General features: G+C 39.2%; 1 protein-coding gene across 3 annotated transcripts in view; it reads left to right on the top strand.

The window, feature by feature from the left end:
- LOC108143403 (pneumococcal serine-rich repeat protein) overlaps positions 1 to 16,803 on the top strand; it is a 74,865-nt gene that overhangs the window by 45,542 nt on the left and 12,520 nt on the right. The window lies entirely within an intron of this gene.

Consider the following 16,803-nt stretch of genomic DNA (forward strand, 5'->3'; position numbering starts at 1 on the left):
GCACAAATTTGCAACTAAAATGAGTTTCAGCCAAAGGCAAGAACAAGGAACAATTTCCGATTACTTGCAGGAGTAAGTTTCTAGCATTCGATGGGGATCAGCCTTTAAAACCTTAAAAAAAGGGTTACAAGTGTAAGAATATAATCCTGAAAAGATTTATGTAAGAAATAGAGTAAAGCTTACGGCTGTCTTTCGACTAACAAAACACTTCTCAATGAATATTTAACACCCCCCTTCGAATAACAACTCCTTTAACTCATCTTCAGGTTGTATCAAAGTTGCATTATAAATGCCACAAGATAAAGAGTATGTAAAGCAGCTAAACTTTTGCAGTGAGCTCGGATTGAAGACGTGGCCAAAAAGAAAAGGGGACCAACGGCGTGGCAAGCTCGCAAACAATCAACTCCCGTTAAGCCTTTGTTTCTTTTGTTGCATTTGTTGACAGACGAAAGCGCGATATGCGCGCAGGAAATTGAGTGTGCAACATCCTGGGGCCAGTAAGCCTTCGCAACCACCCAACCACTCACACACCCGTCATCCTGCTTTCAAGCCTCCTTCCTTCAACTTTTATTCCGCCAAGACCACAGGGTACAGGGAATTGCTTGGCCAGGTGGATTATCTCGACCTTGGTGGTTTCATGTGGCAGGCAGAAAGTTGAAACTGCACTGAAACAAAACAAAAGTGTTCCTCTTTCTGATTTTTATAGAAGCGATTTATTTTTTAAAGCAACCTTTTGTGCATGGCTAAACTGTTCTCATAGTATTTTTGATTTGATGGTCTTAACATAAATTTTAAAAAATACTTAAACAAAATTTGTATAAAATGTATTATGCATAAAGACTTTAAATTTGTGGACACAATTATTTTTAAATACTTTTAAAAAATTATAAAGTAAATATATTTATATTTTGTATTACACTTTTTTTTTTTATTTTCCTAATTGGTTTTTAGAAACACAACTTTTGCCAATTATTGTTCATTTTTTCTGTGCAGTCAGGCAGCCGCATCATCTTCAATCAGCTGCCCACTTGGGCAGCCACTTTCGCCACACTTGAACCTTTTGTTTATGTAAATCAAAAACTGTTGCCCATGGCCCACATTTCTTGGTAGCTCCCCCCGCCCCCTCGTCCACTTTCTCCTGGTACTTTTTCATTTTCGTTCATTGTCAGTTTCGCCTTGGCTCGCTTCCGCCTTCGCGAATTATTTGCATCAGGCATTCTTTTCAGTTTTCAGTTTCCCCGCCATTTGGGCCGAAAAGCGGTGCATTCTTCAAGGCAAGGGCCCAATTTGTTGCAGCCTCTTCTGCTGCTGATGCAGCTGCTCGTAATGGCCACTAACTTGTCCCATAGTGAATGTGTGTGTGTGTATGTGTGTGTGTGTGCATGGGGAAGCAATTAAGTCTTTGTCTCCGCGAACTGAGCAAAAGGGTCTACATACCCAACAACCGAACCTTACACCCCCTTTTTAATGTCTTTCGCGAACTTGACCAGGCCAGGACTCAGCTGCAAAGTCGCAGGACCTGACACGCCAGGACAATGCGTCAGTCAAGTTGCTTTTAATTAACCAGCCAAGTGGATGGGCAACTTTTCTACTTACTTACGAGCATTGTCTATTTTCGCATGCAATATTTGAGCTGAGCGTTGAGTCAAGACAAGCAATTTAAGTCAAACAATGCGAATTTGAGTCAGAAAGTCAGCTTCAAGTGCCAAAGCAGCCAGCAAAGTTGTTCACATCCCCCCATCGGCCCGTGCCAACCTGTTCTCAACTTTCGGAACTGTTTAACTCAATAAGGGCAGTACAAATACGAGTACACGAGGATTGTACATGGCATCTTCAAACGGAAACTTTTGAGTTCGCCATTGTAATCGAGCCATGGCTGAGAAACTTTTCGGCAGCCAACGGACCGAGAAAGGCTAATAAAAAAATGTATTTTTTAATATGCAGAAATAGCAACTTCAAAGGCGGACACACGGAGCAGGATGCGTGGAGCTCACGCATCCTGCTTGGCTGTCGCTCAAGTCAGGATTCTGGGGCGTCCGCCGGAAAGCCGGACTGCCGCTGACACCAAACTGACGGCATCTCCTCGGCCCCAGTCGAACCTTTCGCGAACCTTTGTCCCTCTGGATGTCAGCTTGCGATTGACCGGGCCACATCCATTTGCGGTCATCAATGACACTCACCACGGCCCCAACATTTCCGCCGATTGACACAAAGTTCTGGCCCTCATTTCAGCTGGCGATGACAGGCCATCTAATCGGCTCCTGAAATAGAATTCCCCAGCACAAATCTGTCATCGGTTCGAACAGACAGCTTCCGTTTGCACTTCATCCTTCAATCCCCTATCAATCTCCCAATGCACGCAAAAAATAGAAAATGCATTTTACCTTCATTTTCCAGAGCTCCTGCCACGGGGCCATCAATTTTCTCTATCATGCTGTGACACCATTTGGTTGCGAAGTTCGCTACCCGCTGGGAAAATGTCGCACAATCGAGGCGGTTCGACCATTTTAAATTGCGTATACGCCGCGTGCCACCAGTGATGCTGCAAGCATCTGGCAAACATCTATTTGCTCAAATTAGCTGGCGCAATTCTTCCCGAGATTGAGCGTTGCCCAGGGGATGAACAAACATATTGGCCACGTTAGGTGAACCCAATCCCCGGGGTAACACTGTGTGCTTACTTCTTTACCTGATATATCTGGCATACACTCGTATAATTGCTTAACGTTCATTACACACTTGCTTCCCAAACGATTATTTTACTTTTACATAAGTACCAAGTATTTTTTTTTGCAACAGTTACAAAACTACTACTTAATACCATTAAAATGAAAGGCTTTTCGAACACCATATTGTTTTCCCTAGAGTCTTGGCAATTGGTATTCATTTTCCATTGTTTTAGTTATTTAAATATTTCTGCATACATACGCTTCACGAAATTGGATACTGATCATTAGCAAAGGATAATTAAAGAGACATATGAACATATGTTTCACATTGAAAATTTATCGGAGTTATTGGAAGCCAAAACAAAATCTGCAATTTAAAAATCCCCCTCATATAACGCTTTTTAGTATTTAAAATAACCTTGATAAACTGCCATTGTTTAACACATCGATTTTGTGAAAACACATGTGATAATCCACTAAAACAATATGGACATTTATTGCCCCGCTTGTTTATTAGGTTTTTAAATCGGTTTTTTCCTCTATAAAATAGAGTATATGTTATGACCAAACATTGAGAAACTTTGTTTTCGTTTTTACAGCCCAAAGTTGAAAAGTCAAAGGTAAACTCAATTTTAAACAAAAGTTAAATTTAAGTTTAATTTTCCCTTGGGATCTGAAACGTATGATTTCGTAAACTTAATCTCCAGCAGAGGGCACTTTTCATTTTTCCGTCTCGCTGTATTTTTTCTTTCCTTCATTTACTTTAGCACCGAAAATCTTAAGATTTCCGACACGAACACTTAAAAAACGATTCCAAGGCCTGTGCCACTGCCACCGTTTCTCCTTGATGCGCTCCATCGACGCGGCCTAAACGTGCCAGAAGTTATGCTACATGGCCTAATGTCATTTGCATATTTTGTCCGCCATTTTGCACTCAGACACATAAACACAAAAGCACACGAACGCACACATGAGGAGCTGCCCCCAAACCATTTATCCTTTTTTCATTTTTTGCCCTGCCAGGATTTCATTCCATTGTTGAGCACAAGCAAATATTGAAATTAGAATACAAATTAAAAAGCTTTTAATGTAAACAGACAAAAGGTTTCGGCTCCGGTCCTCGGTCAAAGTTATCGTCTGGTTTTGGTTTCTGCGAAACTCTTCTTGTTTATGACTGAAAATGCCACGCCCTTTTGAAAGGCTGCAGGCCGCTGCTGTTGACTTTGGCATTGCTGCCCAACAGGGTGAAATCGGCAAAAAATGTATTTTCCTCTACATATATTTGACGAATGTGATTTGCCATTTGTAGATTCTACTATAGAAACGCAGGGGCCGACCACAGCGATTTGTGTTTTTGCAGTCGTAAATTGATTTTAACATAAGCTTGTGCAGCACAAAATTCTAAAAAACCATTTGAGTCAACTAAAGTTGAATAATAAAGAGCTTGGTAGAGAATAGTTAGTTATTGTCAATGCTATTTTAGAAATTTAACAAAAAACGCTTTAAATACTTTTACTTACTTGTAAGGATCAAAAAATATTATTTGTCTTGATGAAGAAATTATAGATGTATAAATTAATTTAAAATTTTAAAAGTTTAAGCCACTTATCGATAATTTCACAATATCTTATAACTGAAAATATATGTTTCTAAATTGAAAGATGTTTGGCATTCAAGTCTTAATTGCCTCATGAAGTACTTATAAAATATGTAGGTGTACTTAAATATGTAAAATTTTTATCTTTTTTATTAATTAAGAACTAATGAAATACAATTTAATATTTTAAATAAATTTTAAAATCATTTAAAAATTCAAAATAAATTTGTTCTGTGTAAGTCTGTACTTAGCTCACAACAAAGCAACTGTAAAGTACCACAAAAACTGCCAGTCGATGGACTAAACCATTTGAGCCGTGACCAATTGTCAAAATGTTATGCTTTAATACTGAATTTGTAGGTTTTTTTCTTGATTTGCCCGATGTCGCCCAACCGCACACCCACTATATCCTTCTATATCCACGCCGCCTTTTGCAGTTCCTATCGCTGTTCCTTTTCCTGTTCGGCCGAAAGCAAACAGCAAACCGAACGGGGCCCGGACAACGACTGAATAAACAGGGGGGAAAAGCAAACAAACAAAAAAACAATTTTACGTTTCACTTTGCAGAGGATGTGGGAAGGGGTTGGATCGGGTCTGCAGTAGTAACAAAAAACACAAAAGTATTGACCTGCTTTTGTACACATGATGCTAAATGCGCCGCATAAGTATGTGTGCTCGGGTGGGTGCGTTGTGTGTGTGTGTGTGTGCGTTGTGTGTGTGTTATGTGTGCGAGTGCCTCCAACATGTCCAATATTTTGACAATCCTTAGTGCGACATATGAAATGGCCCTACATTGATGGCCCCGAGTGCTGCTGGTCGTTGTTCGTTGCGGTTATTGCAAAAAAGGGCCAAGAACCAGACGCACAAAAAAAATGGAAAAGAGGAGGAGAGATATGGGTGGGAAAATCCAGCAGCTGGTCGGCGATAACAGTTTAGTTCTTGCTGTATCTATAGGCCCGCAGCAAAGTTTCTTTGTCCGCACATTCCATTCCCGCACTCGAGCCCTTTTGTATAATTACCGCAACATAAATAATCCATCAACACGGCCATGTGCGCTGGATAATGGATTGTGTTTCGCATTTTTTTTTTTTTGCTCTATCCGATTTCGCTTTCTTTGTCATTGCACGCAGTTGCATAATTGAATATTAATTATTCAGAAATTGTTAAATTGCCAATTCTCGCTTAATGGGTCGGCCAAATGTTTGCCCATTTTCCGCGGGGCAATAAATCAAGTGGCTGGACATTACCCCTTACTCCATTTATACATATATCTGTGTACTATATAGCCTTGGGCAGACTTATATTTGGCCACGGCTGACTGACTATGGAAATGACTTCTTAAATAGAAACTGTTGCAGGTTGATTGATTAATCCAATAATGCACTGATAGACCCATAGACTGCGCTCACTCTTTTGCCATTTCATTTTGCATTCGATCAAACACCAGCCAGCAAGGGCAAACAAAATGAGATGAATATCCATTTCACAGATTGCCTTGAAAGGGGAAACATCAGGGGGGCGGGGAGGGGCCGAACTCACCTTTGATGATTAGAGTAATGCACTATGGGAATAAAAATATTGCTTTCTGATGCTGCAAGTATTGCGAAAGCGTTGCCGTAAAGTGCATCAAATTTTAACGGAAAAAGTCAATTTCGAGCTCAACTTTTCCGTTTCACACCACCGGGTGTGTCAGCCAACGAAAAAGACAATGAAATGAAAAGGCAGTGCGAAGCTGTCAATTTTTCCCCAGAACAAAAAGAACACATTATTCCAACTTTGACAGGCCGATTTTTGTACACTCTGTGTTGTGTTAAAGGTTGAATTTCTTTTTTAAAAGTAACCAAAGTATATACCATAAAGCATTCAATAAACTGCTTAGCTTTTATATCTTGGATTTTTTTTTATTTTTTTGAAAAAGTCTTTCTTTTAGATTGATAGTAAAAGTTTAAAGTAGTCCCATAAATGTTGTTGTTTATCTATACAATCCTGGTTGGCTTTAATATAAACACAACCTAACAAAAACAAGTATAACCATAAACAAGTATAAACTTGATAAAGTGAAGCTCAACAAGTTTAAATTTGATAAATACCAAAGTTGAAACAAAGTATGTAGAAAACCTTTCAAATGTAGAAGGAAAACTTAATAAAATAAAGCTGAACAAATTTAAATATGGTTGAATAGCAAATAGAACAATTAAATAAAAACTATTTCCAACGTTTAAAAGCCTTTCAGTATAATTCAGTTTAATTCGTTAATACATTATATAACCGATTTGCTATAACTTTATTTTGGTATTTAATTTTAAATAACTGAAGACTCTGTGGCATTGCGGACATCCTTATACATATTTTTTTGATTTGCTAAAACTTATAATACCCTTTGCAAAAAAGCACAAGGAAGGGCAAACCACGTCTTCAATTTAGCCTTGCTCTACGGCGGAACCTCTCCGGTAAAACTTCGATTTCTCAATAACCATAACGACGAACGAGACTACGGAAGAGACAAACAGCGAATGTGCCAGCGGAATTGATGCAAATGAAAAATGTCAACTATTTGCGAAATATGAACAGTGACTGGGTGACAGGGAAGGATATTGCGAGGAGGTCTGTAGACGAGGGCAACATGTAGGACACAGGCACTCGCAGGACTTGTGTACACTGTACAGTGTGTGTGTGTGTGTATGCGTTTCCACGATCCCATGTTTATTTATTCATTGTAAGTAATAAGCCAACTTCACCCTCCAGAGCTCCATACATCTGTCCTAGACATCCGAGCGTAATGTAATATTTTTACAAATTTATATTCATTCCATTTGGCAATGTGAATTTTTAAAACAAACTTTGAACACATCCCAGGGAAGTGGACTCATATCATGGAGCTACATGCGAAATGTTGCTGGGGCAGGTGGCGAAAAGAGGGACGTGGCCGGTTTCAGGTGGCTCGCAGCACTTGTAATTACGCAAAGAGCATAAGCAATTTGCAGTCTGACCAAGCTACAAAAAACCTTGAAATGCGGGAGCAGGTGGATAAACCCTTAAGCTGCTTGGTTTTTGGCCAGCTCCTATTAACTGAGTTGGTAACATATGCACGAGTCGTAAATTAAAAGGAAGAAATGCTTTGAGAAATTTGAAATCCAGTTATGAATAAAAGTAAAGAAGATTAATATTTATAGGATATAGTTGCAGGCAAAACATAGCATTGAAGCAATATATTGTAAGTTATATTTGTTGACACATAAATATAAGTAAAAGCTTGTAAAAAAGAATACCTTATAGAGATAATATGTCTTTAACAGTTAATCTGTCAATTTGAGTAAAATTGGAAAAGATTGTGTTAAGTATTTGACCATTATAGATACTTATCCGATTCAGCAAACATTGTGTTGTGTAATGTAACCAAAGTAAATACATTTGGTTTCTAACGGCAATTTCATTAAAACAGCTTAACAATCAATCAAAATTTTTGTTTGTTACTTTTCAAGAAATCCAAGATTAAATATCTGTCACTCCAGACAAATTCTGAATTTTAAATTACACATAGCTAATCTAACATTATTCAAAATCCAATAAGAAACAAAACCAAAAGGGTCAACAATCAACCAAGCTTGTAATTTTCCCAGACATACCGGATTAAATGTTAATATTTGTTGCTCGTGAGGGATACGTTGTGGCAGAATGAATCTGAATTCAAGGTATTGTTTAATATTGACTGGGAGCCGTAGAACAAAGACAGGCTGGACACTGACCACCACCCAAATCGCCCGCTGCTGCATAAATTGGCAGTGTTTGCGCCTGGTTAAGCATACGCACTGTGTGTGCCCAAGCGTGATAGGGTCGGGAGACAGGCTTTTGTACTCATAAATTAGCATGAAAAACATTGCAAATGCAGGAACACAGCAGGACATCGCAAAATGAAAGCGGAAAATTCCAAAACTGTATTGGTTATTGACGTTTGGAATTTGCACTTGGTGTTGAGCTGAAAAATAATAATAATGCAATTGATCGGCCCATTTACCATTGTCGATGGTTTGACTTTCACTCGATGGAATAATTTTGCATTTGAATTAAATGCAGCAAATTGTCTATGTGTTAATGTCATGCAATTATTGTTTATGGCGCCAAATGGAAATGAAGTAATTAAATTGCACGGCCAACAGGTGACCGAATTCTGTGGGCAGCTTTTGATTGGACCACCGCAAGCACTTCCCATTCTATTTTTTTTTTTGTTTTTTTCTTGCATCCTGCAGTATAATCATGACAGAGGGGAAAACAAACCTTGGCCACGACCTCGCCGCTCTGCTCCCTGCCGTAAATTGAATGTAAACAGCTCCTGTGCGTATACTCTGACCTCCTCGCACAGAGGAATTCATGAATTTTCAAATTTTCCGTCCGGCAGCGGACGTAAACGAGTTTCGAGCCCAGCTGGATGGCAACTGGTTTGGCCAGCAAACCAGGACAATGTGGCCGGAACCATTAATATGCTGCAACATGGACAACCAGACTGCGTACACACTCGGACACAGATTGACAACTGTGCTAATTCCACACTCAAATGTAATTTGTGCTCAAATTACATTTTCAACTTGACGCCGGGACTGAATGGATGTGGATGATGATGAGGATGAGGATGAGGATGTGTTGGGATGGGATGGAATGGAATGGTTGTGTGGTATTCTGATGATACATAGTTGGCCGGATTAGATTTATATTAGCAATTTTAATTTATTTGCCACTTAACTGTCGCCAACTTAAATGGAAATGACCGGCTGATGGTGGATCCCTGCGTATGACATGCATTGCAAAACTCGTTATGCCAAAACACTTTATCCACTCCACTAGAGCATTCTTCGGACCAAATCTGCAACTGGCCTTTTAACTGGTTTTGTGGCGAGCTCTCCCAAATTGCCAACATTTTCGATTGGGGACTTCCTCTTGCCTTTGTTCAACCATTAATGGATCGCATTTGGCTCAATGGAAGTGCTCTAAAAGGGGCCAAGTTGATGAGTGCAGGTTTCGATTTGTGGCATCTTTCACTGGTCTTTGACCATCTTTTAAACCGATCAAAATTCAGCTTTCAAATGAAAAAGTCTAAAGAAATAGTATGTATAATTGGCATGCATTGACATTCATGTATAAATTGAATACTCGCAAAAATATGAATATTTCTTAAGTAATTAAATCCTTTTCCAATTTTAGGTGTCCAAATTGGAAAATAAACGACCATAACTAATTCCTTTATGCTTGAAATTCAATGGAAATCAATTCATACTATGTATTAAACATTTCCTTGTGTCCAATCGAGTGAAAAATAAAATACCATAAATGGATTTATTCCTCGATGACTGCATCGCAAGTTTTATCTATAATAATTTTTGTTGGCCATCGGAAAATATTGACTTTCCATCTCCCCCAATAATATCTTGTCAGGCCCACGCATACATTTGCTTTTCCCTTAGCTGCGCTAATCTTGCAATGGAAAAAAATGTAGCATACGGATACTCTTGAATCGTAATCAGCTTATACGTGCTATATAACATTGCTCAAAATGGAGAAAAACCAAAATAGTTAGAAGCTTAATCGGAAATGCAAAAAAATAAAAAAAATACGTATACGCCGTGTGTGCATTTGTATCCCATTTATGCGCTGTTCCCTGTTGTTGGATTGATATGGGTATAGTCAACGCATACAAAACGTGTGCGAACGGTTGTCATTTCCTATTCATAATTTCTGTACGACTCGGAGTCTATCATCTGAATTTCTATTCCCAAATGCACAGACAAAATTTACTATGCTATTAGCATACGACTGAGATTAAGTATTGTTTACCAATCTTTACTTAACAAAAACGGTTTTTTATTTTAATTCAAAACTCGATTTTTTAAAGAGTTTTTCTTTCATGTTTGCTTTTTATTTATTGAAGATTTATACAAATTTGTAATTGTATTTAGTTGTTTTATGTACCTAGCATAACAAATTTGTTTTAAATTTAAAAATTATTAAGAGAAAGGCGAAGAATGGACTTATGTTTAAATACAAATAATACATTCACAGATTTATAGTATAATTATTTATAGTTACATATTTCATAAACACTTAACACTATTATTAACGTTGAGAACATCCAGGTTAATTTGAAACAAATGGTTAAGGTGTATGAAAGGAAGCAAAAACGAATTGAATTTAAATTATTTAAAATTCTAGAAATTTTAAAGATGTGTTGTTTTGCATTTTGTGTATAATAGATTTTTTTCTGTGCATTGAGTGTATTCTAGTCTGTAAAATGGACACTATCAGTCTATTTTCTGTTATTCTTTTTGCAGTCCCATGAGATTTATGCGATTTAGTTCGGTGCCATTTCTATGCAAGTGTCGTTGACAAACTGCAAGTTCGCGAACGGGGGTTCCAGGTGAGTGGAGTGGATGAAGTGGTGTGGAGTGGAGTGGAGTTGGGAGCAGTGTAGGTGGGACGGCAACAAATGAACATGCCCATGTGATGGAGCACCTGAACGGCAGTGACGACACTTGAAATTGTTTTGCGTGCTCTTCCGGCCAGAGACATTCGTCAAAAGCGGAGAACCATCTTCTGGAGACATTCATCACGTCATTCGTGTCAAGCATCAGTGTCAGCGTTTAGAATGCGCTTACTTTAGGTGCGTGTTGCTGTTGCTGTTGCTGTTGCTTTTACCGTTGCTGTTGCTAAATGTGCTCCACACATACTTCATATATACTCGTCATATACCGAACCCAGCTGGGAAATGATGTTGAGAGCTGTTTGCGAAAATTCCCAGCCCAAATGCCAAAATAAGATTAATTAGCCGGGGAGATGTTTAGACGCGAGCAGCTGGCAGAGGCAGAGGCAGTGGCAGAGGAAAATGGAAAAGCGGGAAAACAAGAGGCAGCAACAAAGGCCAGAGCAAACACCTGAGATTTCCGCTTCCGCTGGGGAAACGTTCTCGTTCTGTGTTCTCTGTTCACTGCTCTCCGTTTCGCTGCTGTTTGCCTTTGTTTCTGCTTCAGCTTCAGATGCCGCTGCGTCTGCCTTTGTTTCTATTTCTGCCTTTGCCGCTGTCGTTTCCTGTTGCCATGCCAATATCCGTCCTGCCTTCTGTCGTTACACTGCCTGGCCTAATTTATTTATGTTTGTCAAATTACACAGCATAAACGAATCAATATGGCCCGAAGAACGAACCCAGGTCACGTTCACCAAGTATTTTTTCCCAACCAATGCTGCGGTTGCAGCCTTCAAAATTTTTCCAATTTCGACTGCAGCAGCTGCCTTCTGAGCTGCATATGAGTTATTGCGAAAAATTGTGCAACAATAATGCAACGGAATTAAATTACACAGGGAGAAACTTTAAAACTGATTAGTGTATTAATAGCAATTTCTTTAAATATTTAACTTGGACGCCTTAAAGTAGGTAATTATTTCTGTATACAATATAATCTTTTTAAGTCTCTTTATTTCTTTGACCCATATTTTCGGTATATTTCTAAGTGTGGACAACTTTAAATTGAAAATGTCTAACAACAGAAATAATACACGTTAAAGGTTCTCAGTTTACATTTATTTAATTATATATATGCATAATTTTGGGCATCATTTTAATTGTTTTTTGATGATTTGAGACTTCGAAATGAGCTGATTCATATTAGATTAGAGCAAAGTGAAAAACAATACATTTTCGCCAGTGCATCATTCGTTTCTATAAACATTCCTTTTCCTCTGCCGCTGGCAGCATAAATCAATTAATTTCTCCTGTCACGTTACATTGTGAGCACAAACAACGCAAAAGTTTTTCAGGCGACAAGAGCTGCGCCATAAGAGTTTCACAAATCGAACTTGGATACGCGATACGCATACGTCCTCGTGTATTTTTGTATATTTTTCGCCATGACAGCCATTTGTTTGCGTTCCTTATTTATGCGCTGTCATTTAATGAAGTCCTACGACCTGCCCGCCTCTCAATATGCCATCGTGTAGATTATCTACTTTGGCAAATTCCCTTTGACTGAATTTATAATACCTCCAAGAGAGAGCTTCATGGTTCAATTTTATTTTGTACCTTCGACTGAAAGTCCCTGACAAAGCCGATGGAAAGTTTTCAAATCCTTTCCCGGCAGAAGTATTAATATAGACATTTTCGTTTGTTCTCTCACCTCAAGGTTGAAGTTAGTCCCGTTTGCTGCCAGCTTTTCGGGAAAAGTTATGAGAGTCTGTTTTATGTTAGAGAAACAATTACACAACGCATAGACAAAACATATTAAACAACAATTTGCGAAGCAGAAAGAGTCCGTGTGAATTTATGAATCAGACATGAGAAAAGAAAAGCAAAACACATGCGAGTGCCGTAAACAAGAATTTCCGTAAGTCCAACCCTGGAGCCCAAAGAAGCCGAAGCTGAAGCTGGAGCTGGAGCTTGGGCAGCCTTCGGGCCAGGCCAAAACATTTTGTTTGCCTTCCGTTTTCCTTTCCAGTTGCGCTGGGTTTTCCTTTCCCCATCCGTCTGCAATTGTTTTTGTTTGGCCAGCATACGGTTGCTATCTGCTTAAATGAAACTTTATGCTTGGGCCCTGTTCATTACGGATTGGTTTGTGCGGTGCCCAAAAGCGATAAGTGAAATAAAATGATGCCGCCAACCATCCCAAGGCTGCTAAATCTCAGCTGGCCGCTCTGTGGTCACTGCAAACTCATTTCAACCCACAGGCCACATGCTTCAATCCGAGTGGATAAAGTTTTCGGGCCACTGTTTTTAGCTCATTCCGGGCCACTTATATATTTTCTGGTCAACAATTCATCAGCAGAGCTGGCTTAGATGGCCGTGTAAGTGTTAGTCGCAGTGGAGCTCGATTCGTGGACCTCACTTTCGGTAGCAACTTTGTGGAATGTTTTTGCGGCGACTTAATGTGTATAAATTTTGTCAAAAGTGTAGCAAGGCATTCAAGAATTTCTTGAATTGTGTTTTGCGAAAGTTTTCTGTGCAGTTATTTAATTGAATTTGCCACCGAAAGCGCTGGGGTAGCTACAAATGCACTGAGAAAAATTACAGTTTGAATTGAGAATTCATTTGTAAGTTGCATAAATTAATAGTACCAATTCAACATCTTAAAATACTTATTTTGAATGTTTATATGATTTTTAATCAATTGAAAAATCAACTGTCTTACAGTGAATTATTTTTTATTACATTTGACCAGAAGGACTCATTCGTTCTTTTCATAATTTAGTTAAATAATTAAATATTCTTAATCCTCCCAAAGACTGTTTTCGAATCATTATCGTTTTTAATTACATTTTTCTCTGTGCATGTCCCGTCACAAAACTTCAGTTCTTAAACTCTGTGTGTGCTAGTTCGTAATTTCTCGTTTAGATTTGGCCTCTCTGTTCGGTGAGGGATAAGCGGAAATAATGTGGCTGAAATACAGGACTGTTGGCTGCACTCGCCAGTGTTTCGAAAGTTTTTACGATTGTTTATTAAGGAACTAAGCGCACTTAATAAGATTATGGACAGGGCGTGGTCATGCTTGTGCTCTTCGTAGCACTAAAAATGCTTGCCCTTCGCAAACAATTCAAATTAAACTGGAAGTCCAAAACGCCCAACTGACAGACATTCCGTTCGAGTTTGGCTTTTGCATTTGCCGCTGACAGCCAGCCACCAAGAAATGTCGGCAAAAAAACACAGAAACACATAAGAAATGGGAGTGTGCTGCTGCATTGTAAAAGTGGAATTCGCTTTAAAATAACATTGCATAACTGCAGGCGCTGCTTTCACTCAAAACGAAAGGAGCTGCTGAGTTGGTAAAAGAACAAGCAAATTGTGTTTTCGCAATATTTGGTCAGTGGTCGTTGGCAGCAACATTAAAGCAATTAATGGTTATGAATTGTAAATATTAAGCACACAGTTTCAGTGTAATGCTATATTAAACTTAAAGCTGAAAGGGCGGTAAAAGTTAAAGAACAAGATCACATTTTAAGTGAAAAATTCAGTCTGCGAAAATAAGTAGGGAAAATGAAACAAACACAGAACGGTAGTTTAAGTAGGATATAAATTAATATCACACTAAAAGCTTGTGTGGGCTTTTCAACGAAGTGCATTTGCAAATGGCACAACGTTATTCCTATTTAATCATCTTATGGCTATTTCGGCCACTCGGAATGTTAATGGTGTCTAAATGCAATGCAATGCAATGCACTTAAACAGCTCGAGAGCTTCAGAATTTGTTAATCTGGGGCAATCTCTTAAAAACACTTCTCAATGTGATGGAATTTGAAGAGATTACGATTAGAGCCTCCTTCTTATGCTGCGGCAAATGATCATTATCCCTGTGTAACTATCGAAAGGATGAAATAAACATTTTCCATGGCCTGCTGTGAAATAAAATGAAATCAGCAAAGGCAAAAGCAAAAGCAAAAACTCGCCGTTTCGTGTGTGAGGGAATTTTAATTGTGTGGAAGCATGAAGAGGCGAAGGATTCAGCTCCTTCAACGCTTTCGAGGACGTCGCTTTGCCGAGGAGGACTGCATTCCCCTGTATAATTTTCTTCATTTAATCGGATTACGGCAACGTCACAGCAGGAAACACATATGTATATACCGTATATACCATATATACCATATATACCATACTCATACTCTTAACCAAAACGGCACGTTAATTCGTCCTTGTGTAAATACATTTATGGCCAAAAAAAGATTTAAGGCAAACACGGTGCACAGATTTAATAATATTAAGTGACATCTGTTGTCTTGGCTGGCGGCAATCGCCTTGGTTGTTTACGACAACCGTAGCCACCAGAAACGGCAGAAATTAATTGGTGCCACGCCCCCTTTTCCGGCTGCTCCTGCCAACCAGATATATCCAACCATATTCTGACCAAAGTGCGTGGGCGTGCATTTAATGCCACTTTGATTTTCACACTAGCGCGACCAGAAGCCTCCAGCTTTAATGTCCCCATTCAACCTACGCGCCCCCACACCCCCCTGTTTTCCACATGAAACCACTTGGAGCTATGGTAGCAGCCCCAAAAGGGGGCGTGTCACGCCAAGGGCGGACTTAATTACGCACGTATGGCTGTTTAAATTGGGTTTGCCATCGGGTCGGGTATGTTAGTTTTATGTTAATTAAGTATTGTTTATGTCAATTAGGGCGATAGCGGAATGGAGATGGGGGAATGGGATACAAATTGTATTAGCTTGAGCGAAAAAAATGGGAAATTAATATGGCTCTACGAGGTGGCAACCGACATCTTAATAGGGTTACATACAACTGAAAAGGTTGTGAGCTTGTATTAAATATACAATTTAGATAAGCTAAATTTTGGTTAAGAAAGAGGAAGTAATCAGTTGGGGTTGCCCAAGCGATTACAACTTGACGATAAGGGATTATGTTTGGTAAGCAAATAAGCATAGATTGCGTTTTGGCTTTTGTATACAAAATATGTATAACAACTAACTTTTGGCTTAGAATCAAACAGCAAACTTTATAAAATCTAGATAGGGGATAAGCAAATTGAGGAAATCTAACCTTTAAAGACAAATTGTTATTACTTTGGTATATTAAAACATCATAGCCAAATAATCCTTACCATGAAAATCTGTTAATTTCCTTGAATTACATTAGAAGAGTGATGTTAAGCAGAGGTGCTCAGTAAATCAACTTTCACCTTTCACCCAGCATGCCAGCATTAGTTAGAACCTGTTCGGGATTACGTAGCATATCACAGTTGAACCTCTGGCCCGAACACGATTTTGAAATTGAATCCAGGCCCAGCCAAAGGAATCCATCTCACAAAAATGTGACACAAAAGCGCTCGACAGAGAAATGTGGCAAGTGTCGCCGCACAAAGCGAGCGACTAAGACACTCGATAGGCTGGTTCCAACCCAATCCAGATTTCCTCCAGCTTGTGATGTAACGCCAGTAGCAGACGTTGCCATTGACAATGGCATATGGTTACTGAAACATCTGTGTGCCTCGCATCTATCATACACGTACTTATATTTCTCCCCACTTTTCATTCCACTTAAGCTGCCTTAAACCTATTTAATTTACGTGATGTTAAGTGTCTCGGGAGCATTTGGGGCCACTCGACATTTTAGCATAAGCAAATTTTAATATGTTTAACTCATTTTGGTTGGTAGCATGGCCAGGCTGGTGGCGTTAATTTTTAACGGGCTGCTAGCTGGCCTTCATTTGTGGATGTCTAGGCCGACATCGTACATAAATGTCAACCGACGCGCTCATCCATCAATGAGCTCTGAAAAATTAACACTCTGAGTGACAGTGGCAAAGGACTTTCGCTTCACGGAGCCCTTTTTGCGAGTGCCACTGGAAGTGGAAGTGGCTGGCTGTGTGGCCTGTCGCTTTAAATTATGCAAAACGTTACAATTCCTCGGCTCGTGGCTTGCCAAAGGTATAGCTGAATGATGAATTGTGTTTGCCAACTCTTTGCCGGTGTAAAAGAGGGGAGGTCCGAATTGGGAATTTGCGGCTACGAGGGCAGTTTCATAGATTAAATTTGATTATGCTACATTACCCGACA

This window comes from Drosophila elegans, unplaced genomic scaffold, assembly GCF_018152505.1.
Source record: "Drosophila elegans isolate 14027-0461.03 unplaced genomic scaffold, ASM1815250v1 contig_183, whole genome shotgun sequence".
In the NCBI taxonomy this organism is placed as follows: Eukaryota; Metazoa; Arthropoda; class Insecta; order Diptera; family Drosophilidae; genus Drosophila; species Drosophila elegans.